Source organism: Triticum aestivum, chromosome 6D (assembly GCF_018294505.1).
Source record: "Triticum aestivum cultivar Chinese Spring chromosome 6D, IWGSC CS RefSeq v2.1, whole genome shotgun sequence".
Classification (NCBI taxonomy): domain Eukaryota; kingdom Viridiplantae; phylum Streptophyta; class Magnoliopsida; order Poales; family Poaceae; genus Triticum; species Triticum aestivum.
Window position 1 is genome coordinate 396,396,782 of NC_057811.1, and position 19,380 is coordinate 396,416,161.

Here is a 19,380-nt window from a genome sequence, read left to right on the forward strand (position 1 = left end):
CCAGGAGTTGAAGTTAATATTTCAAGCAAATGCCCGGATTGAGAGATATGAAGTCTCCAATAAGTTCTACAGCTGCAAGATGGAAGAGAATAGTTCTGTCAGTGAGCATATACTCAAAATGTCTGGGTATAACAATCACTTGATTCAACTGGGAGTTAATCTTCCGGATGATAGCATCATTGACAGAATTCTTCAATCACTGCCACCAAGCTACAAGAGCTTCGTGATGAACTATAACATGCAAGGGATGAATAAGATAATTCCCGAGCTCTTCGCAATGCTAAAGGCAGCGGAGGTAGAAATCAAAAAGGAGCATCAAGTGTTGATGGTCAATAAGACCACTAGTTTCAAGAAAAAGGGCAAAGGGAAGAAGAAGGGGAACTTCAAAAAGAACAGCAAGCAAGTTGCTGTTCAGGAGAAGAAACCCCAATCTGGACCTAAGCCTGAGACTGGGTGCTTCTACTGCAAGCAGACTGGTCACTGGAAGCGGAACTGCCCCAAGTATTTGGCGGATAAGAAGGATGGCAAGGTGAACAAAGGTATATGTGATATACATGTTATTGATGTGTACCTTACCAGAGCTCGCAGTAGCACCTGGGTATTTGATACTGGTTCTGTTGCTAATATTTGCAACTCGAAACAGGGCTACGGATTAAGCGAACACTGGCCAAGGACGAGGTGACGATGCGCGTGGGAAACGGTTCCAAAGTCGATGTGATCGCCGTCGGCACGCTACCCCTACATCTACCTTCGGGATTAGTATTAGACCTAAATAATTGTTATTTGGTGCCAGCGTTGAGCATGAACATTATATCTGGATCTTGTTTGATGCGAGACGGTTATTCATTTAAATCAGAGAATAATGGTTGTTCTATTTATATGAGTAATATCTTTTATGGTCATGCTCCCTTGAAGAGTGGTCTATTTTTAATGAATCTCGGTAGTAGTGACACACATATTCATAATGTCGAAGCCAAAAGATGCAGAGTTGATAATGATGGTGCAACTTATTTGTGGCACTGCCGTTTAGGTCATATCGGTGTAAAGCACATGAAGAAACTCCATAATGATGGACTTTTGGAATCACTTGATTATGAATCACTTGGTACTTGCGAACCGTGTCTCATGGGCAAGATGACTAAAACACCGTTCTCCGGAACTATGGAGAGAGCAACTAATTTGTTGGAAATCATACATAAAGATGTATGTGGTCCAATGAATATTGAGGCTCGTGGCGGATATCGTTATTTTGTCACCTTCACAGATGATTTGAGCAGATATGGGTATATCTACTTAATGAAACATAAGTCTGAAACATTTGAAAAGTTCAAAGAATTTCAGAGCGAAGTTGAAAATCATCGTAACAAGAAAATAAAGTTTCTACGATCAGATCATGGAGGAGAATATTTGAGTTACGAGTTTGGCCTACATTTGAAACAATGCGGAATAGTTTCGCAAATCACGCCACCCGGAACACCACAACGTAATGGTGTGTCCGAACGTCATAATCGTACTTTACTAGATATGGTGCGATCTATCATGTCTCTTACTGATTTACCGCTATCGTTTTGGGGTTATGCTTTAGAGACGGCTGCATTCACTCTAAATAGGGCACCATCGAAATCCGTTGAAACGACGCCTTATGAACTATGGTTTGGCAAGAAACCAAAGTTGTCGTTTCTTAAAGTTTGGGGTTGCGATGCTTATGTGAAGAAACTTCAACCTGATAAGCTCGAACCTAAATCGGAGAAATGTGTCTTCATAGGATACCCAAAGGAGACTGTTGGGTACACCTTCTATCACAGATCTGAAGGCAAGACATTCGTTGCTAAGAATGGATCCTTTCTAGAGAAGGAGTTTCTCTCGAAAGAAGTGAGTGGGAGGAAAGTAGAACTTGATGAGGTAACTATACCTGCTCCCTTATTGGAAAGTAGATCATCACAGAAACCAGTTTCTGCGACACCTACACCAATTAGTGAGGAAGTTAATGATAATGATCATGAAACATCAGATCAAGTTATTACTGAACCTCGTAGGTCAACCAGATCAAGATCCGCACCAGAGTGGTACGGTAATCCCGTTCTGGAGGTTATGTTACTAGACCATGACGAACCTACGAACTATGAAGAAGCGATGGTGAGCCCAGATTCCGCAAAATGGCTTGAGGCCATGAAATCCGAGATGGGATCCATGTATGAGAACAAAGTATGGACTTTGGTTGACTTGCCCGATGATCGGCAAGCCATTGAAAATAAATGGATCTTCAATAAGAAGACTGACGCTGACGGTAATGTTACTGTTTATAAAGCTCGACTTGTTGCGAAAGTTTTTCGACAAGTTCAAGGGATTGACTACGATGAGACCTTCTCACCCGTAGCGATGCTCAAGTCTGTCCGAATCATGTTAGCAATTGCCGCATTTTATGATTATGAAATTTGGCAAATGGATGTCAAAATTGCATTCCTGAATGGATTTCTGGAAGAAGAGTTGTATATGATGCAACCGAAAGGTTTTGTCGATACAAAGGGAGCTAACAAAGTGTGCAAGCTCCAGCGATCCATTTATGGACTGGTGCAAGCCTCTCGGAGTTGGAATAAACGCTTTGATAGTGTGATCAAAGCATTTGGTTTTATACGGACTTTTGGAGAAGCCTGTATTTACAAGAAAGTGAGTGGGAGCTCAGTAGCATTTCTGATATTATATGTGGATGACATATTGCTAATTGGAAATGATATAGAATTTCTGGATAGCATAAAGGGATACTTGAACAAGAGTTTTTCAATGAAAGACCTCGGAGAAGCTGCATATATATTGGGCATCAAGATCTATAGAGATAGATCAAGACGCTTAATTAGACTTTCACAAAGCACATACCTTGACAAAGTTTTGAAGATGTTCAAAATGGATCAAGCAAAGAAAGGGTTCTTACCTGTATTACAAGGTGTGAGATTGAGTAAGACTCAATGCCCGACCACTGTAGAAGATAGAGAGAAGATGAAAGATGTTCCCTATGCTTCAGCCATAGGCTCTATCATGTATGCTATGCTGTGTACCAGACCTGATGTGTGCCTTGCTATAAGTTCAGCAGGGAGGTACCAAAGTAATCCAGGAGTGGATCACTGGACAGCGGTCAAGAACATCCTGAAATACCTGAAAAGGACTAAGGATATGTTTCTCGTTTATGGAGGTGACAAAGAGCTCATCGTAAATGGTTACGTTGATGCAAGCTTTGACACTGATCCGGATGATTCTAAATCGCAAACCGGATACGTGTTTACATTGAACGGTGGAGCTGTCAGTTGGTGCAGTTCTAAGCAAAGTGTCGTGGCGGGATCTACGTGTGAAGCGGAGTACATAGCTGCTTCCGAAGCAGCAAATGAAGGAGTCTGGATGAAGGAGTTCATATCCGATCTAGGTGTCACACCTAGTGCATCGGGTCCAATGAAAATCTTTTGTGACAATACTGGTGCAATTGCCTTAGCAAAGGAATCCAGATTTCACAACAGAACCAAGCACATCAAAAGACGCTTCAATTCCATCCGGGATTTAGTCCAGTTGGGAGACATAGAAATTTGCAAGATACATACGGATCTGAATGTTGCAGACCCATTGACTAAGCCTCTTCCACGAGCAAAACATGATCAGCACCAAGACTCCATGGGTGTAAGAATCATTACTGTGTAATCTTGATTATTGAGTCTAGTGCAAGTGGGAGACTGAAGGAAATATGCCCTAGAGGCAATAATAAAGTTATTATTTATTTCCTTATATCATGATAAATGTTTATTATTCATGCTAGAATTGTATTAACTCGAAACATAATACTTGTGTGAATACATAGACAAACAGAGTGTCACTAGTATGCCTCTACTTGACTAGCTCGTTGATCAAAGATGGTTATGTTTCCTAGCCATGGACATGAGTTGTCGTTTGATTAACGGGATCACATCATTAGGAGAATGATGTGATTAACTTGACCCATTCCGTTAGCTTAGCACTCGATCGTTTAGTATGTTGCTATTGCTTTCTTCATGACTTATACATGTTCCTATGACTATGAGATTATGCAACTCCCGTTTACCGGAGGTACACTTTGTGTGCTACCAAACGTCACAACGTAACTGGGTGATTATAAAGGTGCTCTACAGGTGTCTTCAAAGGTACTTGTTGGGTTGGCGTATTTCAAGATTAGGATTTGTCACTCCGATTGTCGGAGAGGTATCTCTGGGCCCACTTAGTAATACACATCACTATAAGCCTTGAAAGCATTGTAACTAATGAGTTAGTTGCGGGATGATGTATTACGGAACGAGTAAAGAGACTTGCCGGTAACGAGATTGAACTAGGTATCGAGATACCGACGATCGAATCTCGGGCAAGTAACATACCGATGACAAAGGGAACAACGTATGTTGTTATGCGGTCTGACCGATAAAGATCTTCATAGAATATGTGGGAGCCAATATGAGCATCCAGGTTCCGCTATTGGTTATTGACCGGAGAGGTGTCTCGGTCATGTCTACATAGTTCTCGAACCCGTAGGGTCCGCACGCTTAACGTTACGATGACGGTTATATTATGAGTTTATGTGTTTTGATGTACCGAAGGAGTTCGGAGTCCCGGATGAGATCGGAGACATGAAGAGGAGTCTCGAAATGGCTGTGACGTAAAGATCGATATATTGGACGACTATATTCGGACTTCGGAAAGGTTCCGAGTGATTCGGGTATTTTTCGGAGTACCGGAGAATTACGGGAATTCGTATTGGGCCTTAATGGGCCATACGGGAAAGGAGAGAAAGGCCCCAAAGGGTGGCCGCACCCCTCCCCATGGACTAGTCCGAATTGGACTAGGGAGGGGGGCGCCCCCTTCCTTCTTTCTCCTTCTCCCTTCCCTTCTCGTATTCCAACAAGGAAAGGAGGAGTCCTACTCCCGGTGGGAGTAGGACTCCCCCCTTGGCGCGCCCTCCTCCTTGGCCGGCGGCCTCCCCCTTGCTCCTTTATATACGGGGGCAAGGGGCACCCCATAGACACAACAATTGATCATTGATCTCTTAGCCGTGTGCGGTGCCCCCCTCCACCATATTACACCTCGATAATATCATAGCGGTGCTTAGGCGAAGCCCTGCGTCGGTAGAACATCATCATTGTCACCACGCCGTCGTGCTGACGAAACTCTCCCTCAACACTCGGCTGGATCGGAGTTCGAGGGACATCATCGAGCTGAACATGTGCTGAACTCGGAGGTGCCGTACGTTCGGTACTTGATCGGTCGGATCGTGAAGACGTACGACTACATCAACCGCGTTGTGTTAACGCTTCCGCTTTCGGTCTATGAGGGTACGTGGACAACACTCTCCCCTCTCGTTGCTATGCATCACCATGATCTTGCGTGTGCGTAGGATTTTTTTTTTGAAATTACTACATTCCCCAACAGTTGCGAGGGCCCACCTCGCAGCTATGTTCGCATACCATTTGGCCTGCCGAGCATGGCAGCCGCCTTCCAGCACAACCTGCGGAGCGTCCTGGCGGCTCAGGAGGCCAGGCATCACGCAGTCTTGGAGGAGATGGAGACGGTCCTCAAGGAACCGCCTGGACCCCCAGAGCCTCCCGAGGCTCAGGGCCCCGGTGGCTCGTGAGGAGCAACCCCTTCGCCATGCATCTTCACCTACCCCAACATCCCTTCGACAACGGAACCAGGTGACGTTTTCCAAGTTTATTTGGCTGGGAGCGCCCCCCGGGCTGCATCATTCCCAGGCCGCATGGGCCTGTCCCTGCGGCATGTATCCTTTTGTACGTCTTTAGCTTACCCTGTTGGGGGCGCCCCTCGGGCTGCATCATCCCCAGGTCGCTCGGGTCCGACCCAGTGGCATGTATCGTTCTTGCATTTACCTAAGCTAGTTTGCTTTCCATGCATAATCTATCTATGGTTTTCACCTGCTTGATCATCACCCACCACGGGAGCTACTCACGCTGGCACGGCGCTTGTGCTCGGGTCCGTCCCTGCAACGCTGACAAATCTGAGCGGTCGAGCTCTGTCTCACGGCACGCCCCGCGCACGTCACCTCACCAGGCCCTCAATGCCTTCATCCTCTTGCGGGGCTACCAGCAGCAGACTGGCAATCATGGTGGCAATCTGTATCCCTCCTCATGCTAACCTGCAGGAACCTCTCGAGGACAACAACAGGCGGTACCACGGGCTCCCTCTTCTCCCATGCGATTCGCTTGCGCGTTAAAAGGGGGGCTCCTGAGCATCGCGACTCAGGAGCTCTTACTGGCTCTCCTGCCCTCACCCCCTGACCTTGATCACGGCATCGCGACCTAGCATACCAGCGGCGGCTGAGCTCGCTCGAGGGCTGGGACTTGAGGACGCAGAGCACATAGAAGAGCGTGGAGAAGAAGGGGAGGCTCGCACAGGCCCAACCTAGTTGCGCTACGGCCGCCGACGCACGAGTCTGGCGCATCACCAGGAACCAACTCCGGACTACTAAGATAAGTTTCACGCCCAGGTCGACAAAGCGCTACGGCATAGAATTTTCACTTGTGCAGCCTTGTTACGGCAACGTTGCCTCCCTTTCCTATCTCTCGGTGACTGCTTGCGCGCTAAAGGGGACCTCTTGAGCATCGCGCCTCAGGAGCTCTCACTGGACCTCGGCCTGCTCACCTCCTGGCCTTGACCATGGCATTGCGACCTGGCATACCAGCGACGACCGCAGCCTGCCTGGGGACCAGGACCTGTCGGCGTAGAGCACCAAGTTGCCGCGGGTTTGGAAAGGGGAAACCGAGCCGAAACAAGGCATGCGGATATGGATTTTCATAATGGGAATAATATTGACACAAAAGACGCTACAGATCCTTTACACACCCCGACGGGGTTCACCTCAATTCCTCGCAGGGAACAAAAGAAGGTGGCTATCTGAAACCAAACCTACGGGCGCCACCGCCGACGCCATCATCAACAGTCCACGGGAGGTCGGCGCCAACCCCATCCAGATCGGCGACGGCAGCGGCCGGACGCTGCGGCCTTTCTCTGGGCGCGGCGAGAGCTCGGGGGTGCGTAGCTATCGTCGCTCGTCTCCGGAGTCTCGTAAGGCTCAGGAGAGTCGCTGGACTCCCAAGTGGCGCCGCTGCTGCTGGAGGAGCTGCTGGCAAGGCCGACGGTAGGCCTGGCTCCATCCACTACGCCGCCCCGACGACCTCCTCCAGGGCAGCACTCCAGGCGGCGGCCTTCCCTCGTCGAAGACCTTGAAGAACATCGTGGAGGCGCTGTCGTACTCCAAATGGATGGCGAGGGCGCCTTCCTCACGACAGACTCGAGCAATCTTGCCCCAGCCGCAGGTCATGAAGATCTTGCCAGGGGAGACGACTTCAACCTCCACCCCAGTCGCCGGGGCGTCGCAGTCGGCGTGCTGTAGCCAAAGCTCAAGAAGGCCCCTCGGCGGAGAAGAACTGTGGAAAGCGAACCCAAGTGCGCGGAGGCATCACCGCCCACAACACGAACTCGCAAGAGGAGTCCGCGGCATGGGCTCCTGGGGCGACGGCGTGCGTCACCACGCCCGGCGACCACGGCCGCGGCGAGGGCGGCGCCGCTCGCCGCCTCTTCCTCTGAAGCCCTCGCCTTGGGCGTACAGAGGCAGCGGATACCCGGGAGGTGGCCGCTCGCACCAAGGCCTCGACACCTCCGGCCTCACGACCACGTCGCGGCAGTGGACTGGCCTCTTCTTCGGCGGAAGTGGACCGGGGTCGTCGACGGGTTTTTTTTCCTTCTCAGCGGACGAGAACCTCCGGATCGGCGCCATGAGTGTTGCTACTAGCAAGGGAGCAAGGAAGAAGAAGCGGGCGAAGCAGGAAGAGATGAGCGACGGGGGCTCCGCCCCCTCCTCCTTTATAGCAGGAGAAGGCCAACCGGCGATCCCCACGATCACAGGTAATGATGATTTCTCTTTGCATGTAGCAGCGACTCATCATGTTAGGCAGTTGTCGAGGCAGCGTGGGGAAGCGGAGACTCCCACGTCCAATCAACCGCCACGCGTTGACCAAGGCCGCAGGCTGTTAGGGCCCGCGGCGCTCCACACTTGCCCCTTGGCTTCGCCTCAAAGTCAAGTCCGAGCGCGCCTTGGGCCCGGGGGCTACTGTCGGCATCCTGGGAACGGGGGTCCCCAGACTTGCCTGCATGCGGCCCACGGCATGGCTCCACCAGCGGCCTTGTACAACCCATCTTCACCAACAAACATTCAAGACCCTCGCGAGGGGCCAAGCCTCGCGAGGCAGACGACGCAAGACCTCCCCGGGGGCGGCCTCACCAGGCTGGCTCGCGAGGGGCGGAGAGATCAAGGAAAGGGACACCTCGCGAGGTTCCCGTGATGCAAGCCATGATGACCGTGGCCAGGCGGGCGCCGCGCGCGCAGTGTCCTCGTTTCCTCTTTGGTGCTAAAGAGGCAAGCGCAGGCGAGGAGTTCCGAGGCATCAGGGAAAGGTTTCCATATCGGTGCAACGAGACCAAGACCAGCAGGACGACAGGACGGAGGTCACCGTGGAGCCCAAGACGGTGTCACCACCAGAGCCTTTTGCAGGCGAAGACCACCTTTAGTTAGGATAACTTGTACTAGTTGTCTCCCTTCAAATTTGTACGTTGTTGGATCCCTTCCCGCTCAATATTTGGGAAGAGGACCAGGGCCACTATAAATAGGACTAGCCACCACCATAGAGGATCATCTCATCTTGACCTGATCTAGAGTTAGGGAAGCCCACGCACCAGCTCACCGAGCACAAGAACACCTCTCCTCAGGAGGTTGTTCTTCCCTTGTAACTGTTCATTCTCAGCCCAAGAGGCAATCCACCACCACCACACTGGAGTAGGGTATTACACCACATCGGTGGCCCGAACCAGTATAACTCTTGTGTCTCTTGTTCTGTGGGTTCGACGCGCTAAGCCTTGAGGTCATGGTGAGGGTGAGAGCTGGAGGGAGGAGAGATCTTCGTGCGCACCCCAGTGTTCGAACCTCAAGGGTTTTGTCGGAACCCGAAATCCGACAAATCCGGCGGCGGATGAAGTCAACCCCGATCATCTCGAGAGTGAGCCCGGCCAAGGTGAGGCGAAGGATCCTGGTGACGGAAACCGCGAGCTTCTCGTCATCGGTGTCGAGATCACCCCAGTCCTTGCCACGGACCGGTGGCCTCCGGCGGACCTGACAGAACTCTTGCGGATCTGCCTCCACAATCCAGCACCACCGGCCCCGCCACTCATCCCACCTCTCCTTCTGAGCACCCTCCGGGTACGTGCCCTTGCTCTGGGCCCTCGGGATCCAAGTAATACAGCCAGAGATAGCACCCCCTGGCTGGATGCGGGGGTGCAGTAATGGCGGAAGAGCGCCGTGCTGGGGTGCACTCTGGCGAAGCCCTATCAAAGATGGGCAAAGAAAGCCATGCACGCCATGGCATTAAGTGTGAAATCCAGAAGGTGGAAGCCGTAGGTGTACATGATGTCGTTGAAGAAATATGAGAAAGGGGGACAGAGCCCGCAGGAGAAGTAATCGACAAAGAAAGGGTAGTGTGTCGGACCGGGCTTGGCGAAGGAGGCAGGGACGATGCGCGTGGCGGGATGCCCCTTCATCTCCCTCCCCCACAAGGGCCTGAAATTCTCCTTGAGGGTGAGCGTGTCGACCGCCGGGAGAAGAGGGCGAGTTGCGTCCGCCGCTCCACCAACTCGCTCTCCTGCGCCTCCTCCCCCCAGGCATCCTTGGCCGCTCCCTTGCCCTTGCTTGTCTTGGGCGCCATGGCGGCTGAGGAGAGGTGAGGGATCAAGCGTAATGGGGGCACGATGGTAGCGAGAAGAGGCGAAAGCTTCGATTTTCACTTGGAGGAGAAGAGGGGAACGGCGGTTCCGAGATTGGAAAAGGCGTGGAGGGTAAATGAGCAATGGCCCTGCAGTTTTCTCTTTTATGGGGAAGACGCGGGCCGCCTCTTTACTATTCACCGCAAGCTGACGCAAGCGTGTTGCAACCATCCCACGCATGACCCCCACGTCACGCGCCCAATGCGGGTCGTGGGGAAGCGCAACTGGCGAAAGGATTACTACGGCTAACACTCTGCCACGCGTGCCCGCGCACCATTTTGGGCCTGGCCCAACAACGCTCCGTGCTTATGTGTGGCCCAGGCCCGGGGGCTCCTGTCGGTGTGCAAAAGTAGGGGCCTTCTGTACCCCTTTACTTGTGCACGGGCAGTCGTAGCCACGCCTGCGGCCATGCTTGGCGGGGTAGAGGAAGGCAAAGTGCGAGGCCACCAAGGCAGCACCCAAGCCAGAGGCGTAAAGAGCAAAGGGGCAAGATGGATCTCCCCCAGAAAGAGCCTTGCCGAGGCGGCCCACTTAGCCCCGACAAGAGCCTTGCCGGGGCGCCTTGCCCAATGCCAGCAAGGCTGCCACCCTTGAGCCTGGGGGCTCTGACACCATCGAGACCAAGGCTCGGGAGGCGCCTGCATGGTGGCATGCAGATCTTTGTGAAGAGCAAAGGCCCGCAAGACTAGATAAGAATCAGAAGACGAAGACCCCCGGCAAGATCCTTGCCGGGGACAGACGAAGCGCCCCGGCAAGATCCTTGCCAGAGACGACCGAAGACCCCCGGCAAGACCCTTGCCGGGACCCCGGCAAGACCCTTGCCGGGGACATCTGCAGGACCGCGGCCAGGCCCGCACCTACCAAGGTGCTGCCGCCCCACGGCTGTTCTGACGCGGCTTCTAGGCCGCCAGCTAGGCCAGCGCCTGCGTGGCAGCATGCAGCTTCCAAGCCAACTAAGCAAGCACCTGCGTGGTGGCATGCAGATCTTCATGAAGACTCTGTCACCGCACCAGCACAACAGCCAGCCAGCGTGGCGCTGCATGCCTCGTCTGCTTGGACGCGCGTCGAAGCAAGGCGAGGCGGCGACGGACGGGACGAACCTTGTTGTCATCCCCGATAAAGCAAGAGGACACATAGGCGGCGCATTAAATGCGTTTGTCCTATGATGTCAGGAGATAAACTCATACACTGTAGATACTTTCCACCTCATGTGTGCCACTCTGGCGACCACTTTGACGTATAAAAGGAGGTCCGAGGCGTACTGAGGAAGGATTCAGACTTTTGGAACTGGGCATGCACCGCAGCTAGTTCAAGATCTCAAGAATACTAAATACACACCAAAGCAGGACTAGGGTATTACGCGTCATTTGCGGCCCGAACCTGGGTAAAAATCCCCTCGCGCTGATCTTTTAGACCTGCTCTTTGCACAACTCTACGCCCGCCAACCGTACTAGGGATCCTCTTTGATCCCATAGGTGTCGATTCCCCCGACAATGAGCCATCCATCTCATGGTAGTGAGTGGAAAAGCTTCAATCAGAAACACAAAAAGTTTGCTGCTGACCCGAGAAACATTAGACTTGGCTTAGCTTCAGATGGATTTAACCCATTTGGCCACCAGAGCGACACATATAGCATGTGGTCAGTGCTTGTTATCCCTTACAACATGCCTCCAAATGTCTGCACCAAAGAATCAAACTACATGATGGCCTTGCTCATCCTAGGTCCAAAAAGTCTTAGAAAGGATTTTGATTTATTCATGGAGCCTCTTGTGGAGGAACTTCAACAGCTATGGAAGGGTGTTCTCACTCGAGACCTATATAGCAGCCCACCAGTTGATTTCTTTCTCTGTTATAATTTGGTGCATCCATGATTATCTGGCTTTGGGCACTATGTCAGGGTGAACGACACATGGTTACAATGCATGTGTTCGCTGTGACAGGAATCTGCTGTCATGCGCAATACTTAGCAAGATCTGTTACATTGGACACCACTGTTTCCTTGCCAAGGACAAGCCGCGTCCTACAAAATACCGAAGACATGTGTTCAATGCAAAGTATGAAAACCGTGATGCGCCAAAGAGGCTCACCGCCGATGAGTTGCAAGTGGAATTAGAGAAGGTCAGGCATATTACACCAGGAAACCATCCTGGTAATGGTAGCGGGAAAAGGAAGCGTGGCAGGGCAGAAGAGAGATTATTGTTTACCCGCGGGTCCACTTTGTGGGACTTGGAGTATTAGAAAGATTTGGATCTGCGGCATAATCTTGATGTGATGCACATTGAGAAAAATATATGTGACAGCATTATCGGCACACTTCTTAATATTGAAGGCAAGACGAAAGATACCTTAAAATCTAGGACTGATTTGACACACCTGGGTATCAGAAAGGATTTGCAGGTGCAAGATGAAGGTAAACCATGGGATATGGCACCAGCTGTGTACGTCTTGGACAAGGTAAAAAGAAAAGAATTCTGCGAGGTCCTGTCACGTGTGAGATTCCCACATGGATTTGCTTCCAACCCTGAAAGGAGAGTCAGTGCAGATGGAAACAAGGTACAAGGGTTGAAAACTCATGACTGTCACGTCCTACTTCAAAGGGTTTTACCTGTTATCCTTAGAGGATTGGGCCGCCCTGACTTATACAGAGCAGTTGCAGAGTTGGGACAATTCTTCAGGGAACTCTGTAGTAGATATATCATGATAAATGCTTTGGAGCGTCTTAGAGACAAGATACCAACTATCCTATGCGACCTTGAGAAGATATATCCTCCAGCCTTCTCTGATGTGATGGTGCATTTGGTTGTTCATCTACCTGATGAGGCACTACTTAGAGGTCCAGTACAGTATGGCTGGATGTACCCTATTGAAAAGCGGCTAGGCACTTTCAAGGGCTATGTTAGGAACAGAGCTAGGCCCGAGGGTTCCATTGCAGAGGCCTACATTGCTACAGAAGCGTTGACATTCTACTCAAAATACATTGAAACAGCTGATCAGCTTAGCAAAGAGGTGGGTGAAGACAATCCCGGGCTCAATGTTTTTGATTATTCTGTTCGAGTTACACGGAAGAGTCAACAAGAGGACAAACCTAAAGATTTGGAAAAAATGGTTTGGTATGTGTTGAATAACTGTCCTGAGATACTACCTTATATCAAGTAAGTGCTAAGTACTGCAGCTTATACATTGTAATCTACAAAACTTGCAGCACATTCTTATATATTTAGATGTTTGACACGATCACTATGTTGTACAACATCTACAAAAAGGAGTTACTGCCGCAAAATCCAAGAAACATTGACAAACTGGTTATGGCAGGATTTGCGAAATGGTTCAAAAGCCATGTAAGATTTTGAATTGCATTGTCAGTTTTTTAATATATTGAGTACATAAGATGATCAACTTGTCTATTTTCTAAACATAGGTTAAGAAGATGCGGGAGGATGGGCAGGCAATTGATGATGCCCTTTACGCACTAGCAATGGGTCCTGATACTCGGGTAAGACATTATGAATCTTGCGTTGTTGGAGATGTGCGCTACAACACCCTTGCACGCGACAAAGGCAGGAAGACACAAAACAGTGCCATCATGAGCACGGATACGTACGGTAGTGTGACAACTAAAATGTATGCTAACATAACAGACATTGTTCAGTTGCAGTATATCTCCAGTTTCGAGGATCATCGGTGTGTGGTTCTGTTGTGCTGTCGTTGGTATAACCTGTTTTCCAGGATCGCAAAACCCAGAGCTGATGATTATTTCAAATCCATCAATGTCAAGGCGGCGTACCAGACCAACGAGCCTTTTATTTTGGCAAATCAAGCAACACAAATATTTTTCTTGGAAGACACATTTGCACGTAGCGATGAATGGAGAGTATTGCAAAGGTTTGAGCAGAGGAATTCGTTTAATGAAGTTGCACAACAAGATGATGCTTACACCGCTCCTGATGTACAAGATTCCACAGATGTTCCTAATATATCTTTGAGAACCATCACGTCAATGACGCTGGCGAAAAGATTGCCTGTTGTGCTGTGGACATACAAGAGTTGATCAAGAAGAAGCCAACATTCGAGGACATTGAGGATGAAGAAGAAGATGACACTGTGGGGAATTACGATTCAGACTGATACACATGGCGAAGATGTTGACGTTGCTGCTCCGGATGATGATTAGATTGCTTTTGTCGTATTTGCCTGTCAGAAGACGTTTTTTATCTACTATGTGAAACTGTGTTTGCTATGACAACTGAAACCTGATGAACGTGTTGTTTAGTATTTTGCTGTGAGAATATCACTTGTTATGTATGTTGATTTGTGTTTGGTGATTGTTTGACGACTAAAACATGATGACATTGTTGTTCAGTTGTACTCATATTTGGCTGTGAAACTTGAATTTGATGACATAGTTTGCTGTTGGACTGCAATATTCTCGACGTCTTCGAATGGGAACAAAGCTGACCCGACAGGGCCTCTGCTAATTTATTTATTTATTACCAAAAGGGCCTCTTCTATTTATTTATTTATTTATGAGCAAAAGGGGATACCCACTGATTGCTGTTAATAGAAATCATTAGATGTTCACAACACTACGCCCAGCCTGCTACCTCTGTTGGAAAAGGCAATGCCTAGGAGGCGCTTAGGCACGCCTAGGCACTAGGCAATGGCCAAATGCCTCGCCTAGGGCATAAATGGAGGTCTAGGCAGGGCAAGCAAGGAATTGCCTACCCAAGCAAGAAATCATGCCACATACTGCACTGATATGCCAAACGGGTTATATTCCAATGGTAGTAGACGATAATTAACTTATTTATATGCCCTAAACTAATATCAACACCCATATGATAATCACAAATACACTACGAGTAAAAACTATATTACCGCCTAGGCCGCGCCTAGGGCGCTTAGGCACCACCTAGGCACTAGGCGATGGCCAACCGCCTCGCTTACGCCTACTGCTTTTTCGGCTACACAGGTTTCATTCATTACTAGTTTCAGCAAAGTGCTCATGTCATAGCCACTGAATACATCACGAGTGCTACATACACTGCAAATAAAGAGACAATCATCCTACAGAGCACATTGATTTTGCCCATTATCTTCACAAGCTCTTTAATCTCCTCATTGTTGTCAAGGCCGTTCAGCAGCTGTTGCTTGGCCATGATCAGAGGAACTGCATCTTTAACCTTCTGCTCTGCATCCTCCTCTTCTGTCGTTCCTTTAGTTACTTGTCCAACACCCCAACCTGCTGGTATTGGGATTCCTCGGCTAACCAAATAATCAGTGTAGTTGCATTCCCCCACATCAGCAACTTCCCAGAAATACAAATCACACGAATCTTCCCTTTTCTGCACGAATCAAATTGGAAGATCATCAACCAAACTATTAAAAAAATCAGCAACTGAAAGCAGCAGAACAACACTTAAACATATTATTACCCCATGATTCGGGCATTTGTAGAAGACTCGGCCAGGGTTGAGGATTGTGGTTGAGATGTGACGGATGACTCTGCATGATTTGCAGCAGTGGCACCACACAAACAACAGTGGGTTGCGATGAGCAACCGGCTGCGGTGCGTGTGCCGGCGGGGGTGTGATGAGACCCACAGGCGATGGTACGGGTGGCGACTTGGCGCATATCTAGTTGTTGCCTGTTGAAGAGCAGGTGGACGAGCAGCGAGCGGACATGGTTGCTGCGGCCAGAGCTTCTGATGCTAGGCAGAGTAAGTAGAGAAGAGGAGAAGCGAATGTTGGATATGTCAGTTTCATTACTTGCAGAGTAGCATAGCACCATATATAGTCATAGTCTAGGTTTGGATTCGAACCAGCTACAGGAGCACGTCTCTCTTTTTTCTAAAACTCAGCAACGTCTCTTTACTGGTACACTAGCTTGTTCTGTATGCCTTCTCAAGTCTTTGATTTTGTTTCTTTTTTTGGGAGGAAGGAAGGAGGACAAAATTGAGAGTTCCTGGGACTCGAACCCAAGGCCTCTTGGTTGAAAACAAAGGGTGCTAGTCACTTATGTGGCTAATGTTCCCTGGGAGGAGGACGGCAGACGAACGCATTTTCCTCACAGTTTTAGTTGCAACGCAAGATCGAACGGTCGCAGTTTCGGGAATGTTATCAGGCGAACGAGCCCAGTTTTTCTTTTCTTCCTATATATAAAAAAGTATGCTACTTGGTGTCGGCTTAGTCAACAAACGATTGTGCCAACCTTGACCGTTGGATTGACATTCAACGTCTGTTGTGTTTCTTCAGTCTCTTCTTCCTCCAGCCGCCAAAGCCAAACCAGCGCCGGTGAGACCGCCTGCTCCCACCTCCCACGGCTGGTTGTGCTGCCGCACACGCATCGTGGCCACATCGCACCCTAAAACTCTGCGCATCTTCCCCGGCTCCTATTCGTTCCCGTCTGAGGCCTCACCATCGTCCTCCGCCTTGGTTCGCTCGCCGCGGCGCCGCCCTCCGGTGTTGTCAACATGGTCAACAACTGAGAGGAATAAGGAGATGATTGTGCATGGTGAGGATGACAGTAGGGACCCAGCAGCGCGCAGTAATTTTGTTTTTTCGGGGCGGAGAAGGGTATCAACTGGGTTGTGCGGGAGTTGTGGCCCGTCTAGCCCAGGCTTTTATTTCATATGTTTAGCACATGACCAGCCCAGTTTGTTTTTTTCCTTTCTGAAAATGGCTAGCCCAACTTTTTTTTTACAGAATAACCAACGTAGGCCTACTTGCTTTTCTACGCCCTGCTGGGCCGGAAATCTTTCAAGACGAGGAGGGATGCATTTTGCCCAAAAAATGGGCTAAGTAATAAGAAATGGGCTATAAGTAATAATAAATGGGCTGTAAAATGAAAAAATACAGCAAACAGGCAATTAGTTCCAAAATACTTTTTTCTTTCGGATTTTGCTATTTTAAATTTCATTTCTTTTGTGAGGGTAAAATTTCATTGTATTTAAATTAAGGTATGTTTAGTTTTTAAATTAATTTGAATCTGGCTAGAAATTTTGGGCTATATGCTGTTTGGGACAGATTTGGAGGCTGACTTGTGGGTCTACTAGGTTGACGTGTACGAAAGGCTTTGTTAACTTAGTCCACAAATGATTCTAGCAGTAGTGACCGTTGGATGTTAATCGAACGGCCGTGCTGCTTCTTCAATATCTGATCTTCTTGCTCCAGCCACCCAAACCAGCGTCGGTGGGACTGCCTGCTCCCGCCTCCCGTGGCCGGCTGTGCTGCCGCACATGCCGCACCGCCCCACCCTACTCCATTGCTGGCCAGGCCATTCCTCTACTCACCCACACCTCCTGTTATTTTCCGGCGACGGCAGCCGGACCAGTAAACCCTCGTACTCCCCACCGCGTGGGCAACCACTGCCAAGTCTTCCCCGGCTCCGTGTTGTTCCCTTCCTAGGCCTCGCCGCCGTCCACCGCCCTGGTGCTCTCGGCGCGGCGTGGTCAATGTGGTCAATGAACGACATCCATCGGACGTGGACTGTACGTGGAGAGGCTGACAGCTGGGTCCACGGCTGCACACAAGGAAATGCCTCCTTATTACGCTCAAAATAATGATTCCTCCACCTGACATCTGGGACCCACCGGAAGGGCCTCTGTATTTTGTGAAAAAAACGTTCCCCCCGCTGACAGGTCAGACCCACCAGCTATATCTTCGCACGCAAGGAAGTGCCTCCTTGTTACACAAAAAAATGAATACTCCCCCTGCTAGCTGGGACCCAGCATAGTGGGATGCTGACTTGTGGGCCCACTAAGTTGACGGGGATGGAGGGCTTTGTCAACTTACTCAATATTAACGATTCTAGCTCTAGTGACCATACGATGTCCATCCAACGGCCGTAGTGCTTCTTCAACCTCTAGTCTTCTTGCTCTAGCCGCCCAAACCAGCGCCGGTCGTGCCGCGTGCTCTTGCCTCCCGTGGCCAGCTGTGATGCCGCGGAGGCCTCACCGCTCCCTACTACTCCCACCGCTGGCCAGGCCATCCCTCTACTCACCCACACCCCATGTTATTCTGCGGCGACGGCAGCCTCACACCGCAGCCGAACCAGTGAACCCTCGTACTCCTCTCTGCGTGGGCAACCACTGCTGCGTCTTCTCCGGCTCCGCGTCGTCCCCTTCCTAGGCCTCGCCGTCGTCCACCGCCCTGGTGCTCTCAGCGCGGCGTGGTCAACGTGGTCAAGGAACGACTTCCATCGGAAGAGTACTATACGTGGAGAGGCTGACAGCTGGGTCCACGGCCGCAGCAAGGAAGTGCCTCCTTATTACGCGGAAAATAATGATTCCTCCACCTGACAGCAGAGACCCACCGGACGGGCCACCGTATTTCGCAAAAAAACATTTCCCCCCTGACTGTTGGGACCCACCAGCTACATCTTCGCACGCAAGGAAGTGCGTCCATATTATGGGCAAAAAAAATGATTCGCCCCCTGACTGCTGGGACCCACCAGCTACATCTTGCACGCAAGGAAGTGCCTGACAGTCGGGACCCACCTGGTCGAAGCGTACGTAACGTTGTCATTCTGGTCGCGAACGTGTACGTACATACTGGTCGATCGGTCTGTCTGCAGGCTGCAGCGATGAACCGTGGCCGTGTAAGGAAGGGCACGTGTCGTAGTAGAGGCGCGCACATAGCATGTACACGTACGTACAGCGGCCAGGGTGCAAGAAAGTAAATACGGCCACGTACGTACATACTGGCGGGGTCTCGAACGCCTACTCGCGCATACGTACGGCCAAGTCTCGTGTACATGGCTGGGTTGGAACGGAGAAACTGCGTCGTCGTCGTGTTCATGAGGAGGCAACAAAATGCATCATGTTCATCGGGAGGCAACGAAACACGTGCTGTTCATCAGGAGCCAACCGGCTTGGATGGAACAGCCGATGGAAACGAGGCCTGGCGTACCGCAGAACGGAGGAAACGGCCTTGTGTTCGACCGACCACGGTCGAAATGGGATCCTGTTCATCGGGAGGGGTCTGGCGTACCGTAAAACGGAGGAAACGGACTTCTCTTGGGCCTCCTACGATCGAAACGGGGTCCTGTTGATCGGGAGGGGTGTGGCGTACCGCAAAACGGAGGAAACGAACTTGTGTTGGAGCGCTACAGTCGAAACGGGGTCCTGTTCATCGGGAGGGGTGTGACGTACCGCAAAACGGGACTCCATGGGATACTGTTTGTCTCCACCGTCGACCTCCTCTAGCCTCCACGGGCTACTGTTCATCCACCGTCGACCTCCTCCAGCCTCCACCTGCGACTGTTCATCCACGGGCTCCTGTTCATCCAGCCTCCACCGCGCGCTCCTCCACCGGCTACTGTACAACCAGCCCTCTCCACGGGGTCCTGTTCAACCACCCCTCCACGGGCTACTGTTCATCCAGCACTCCACCGGCTACTGTTCAACCAGCCCTCCACTGGCTACTGTTCAACCAGCCCTCTACGGGGTCCTGTTCATCCACGGGCTCGATCGATCGGGGTCCTGTTCATCTAGCGGCAACGGCCTCTACTACCACGGGGTCCTGTTCATCCAACCCCCACCAGGAACTG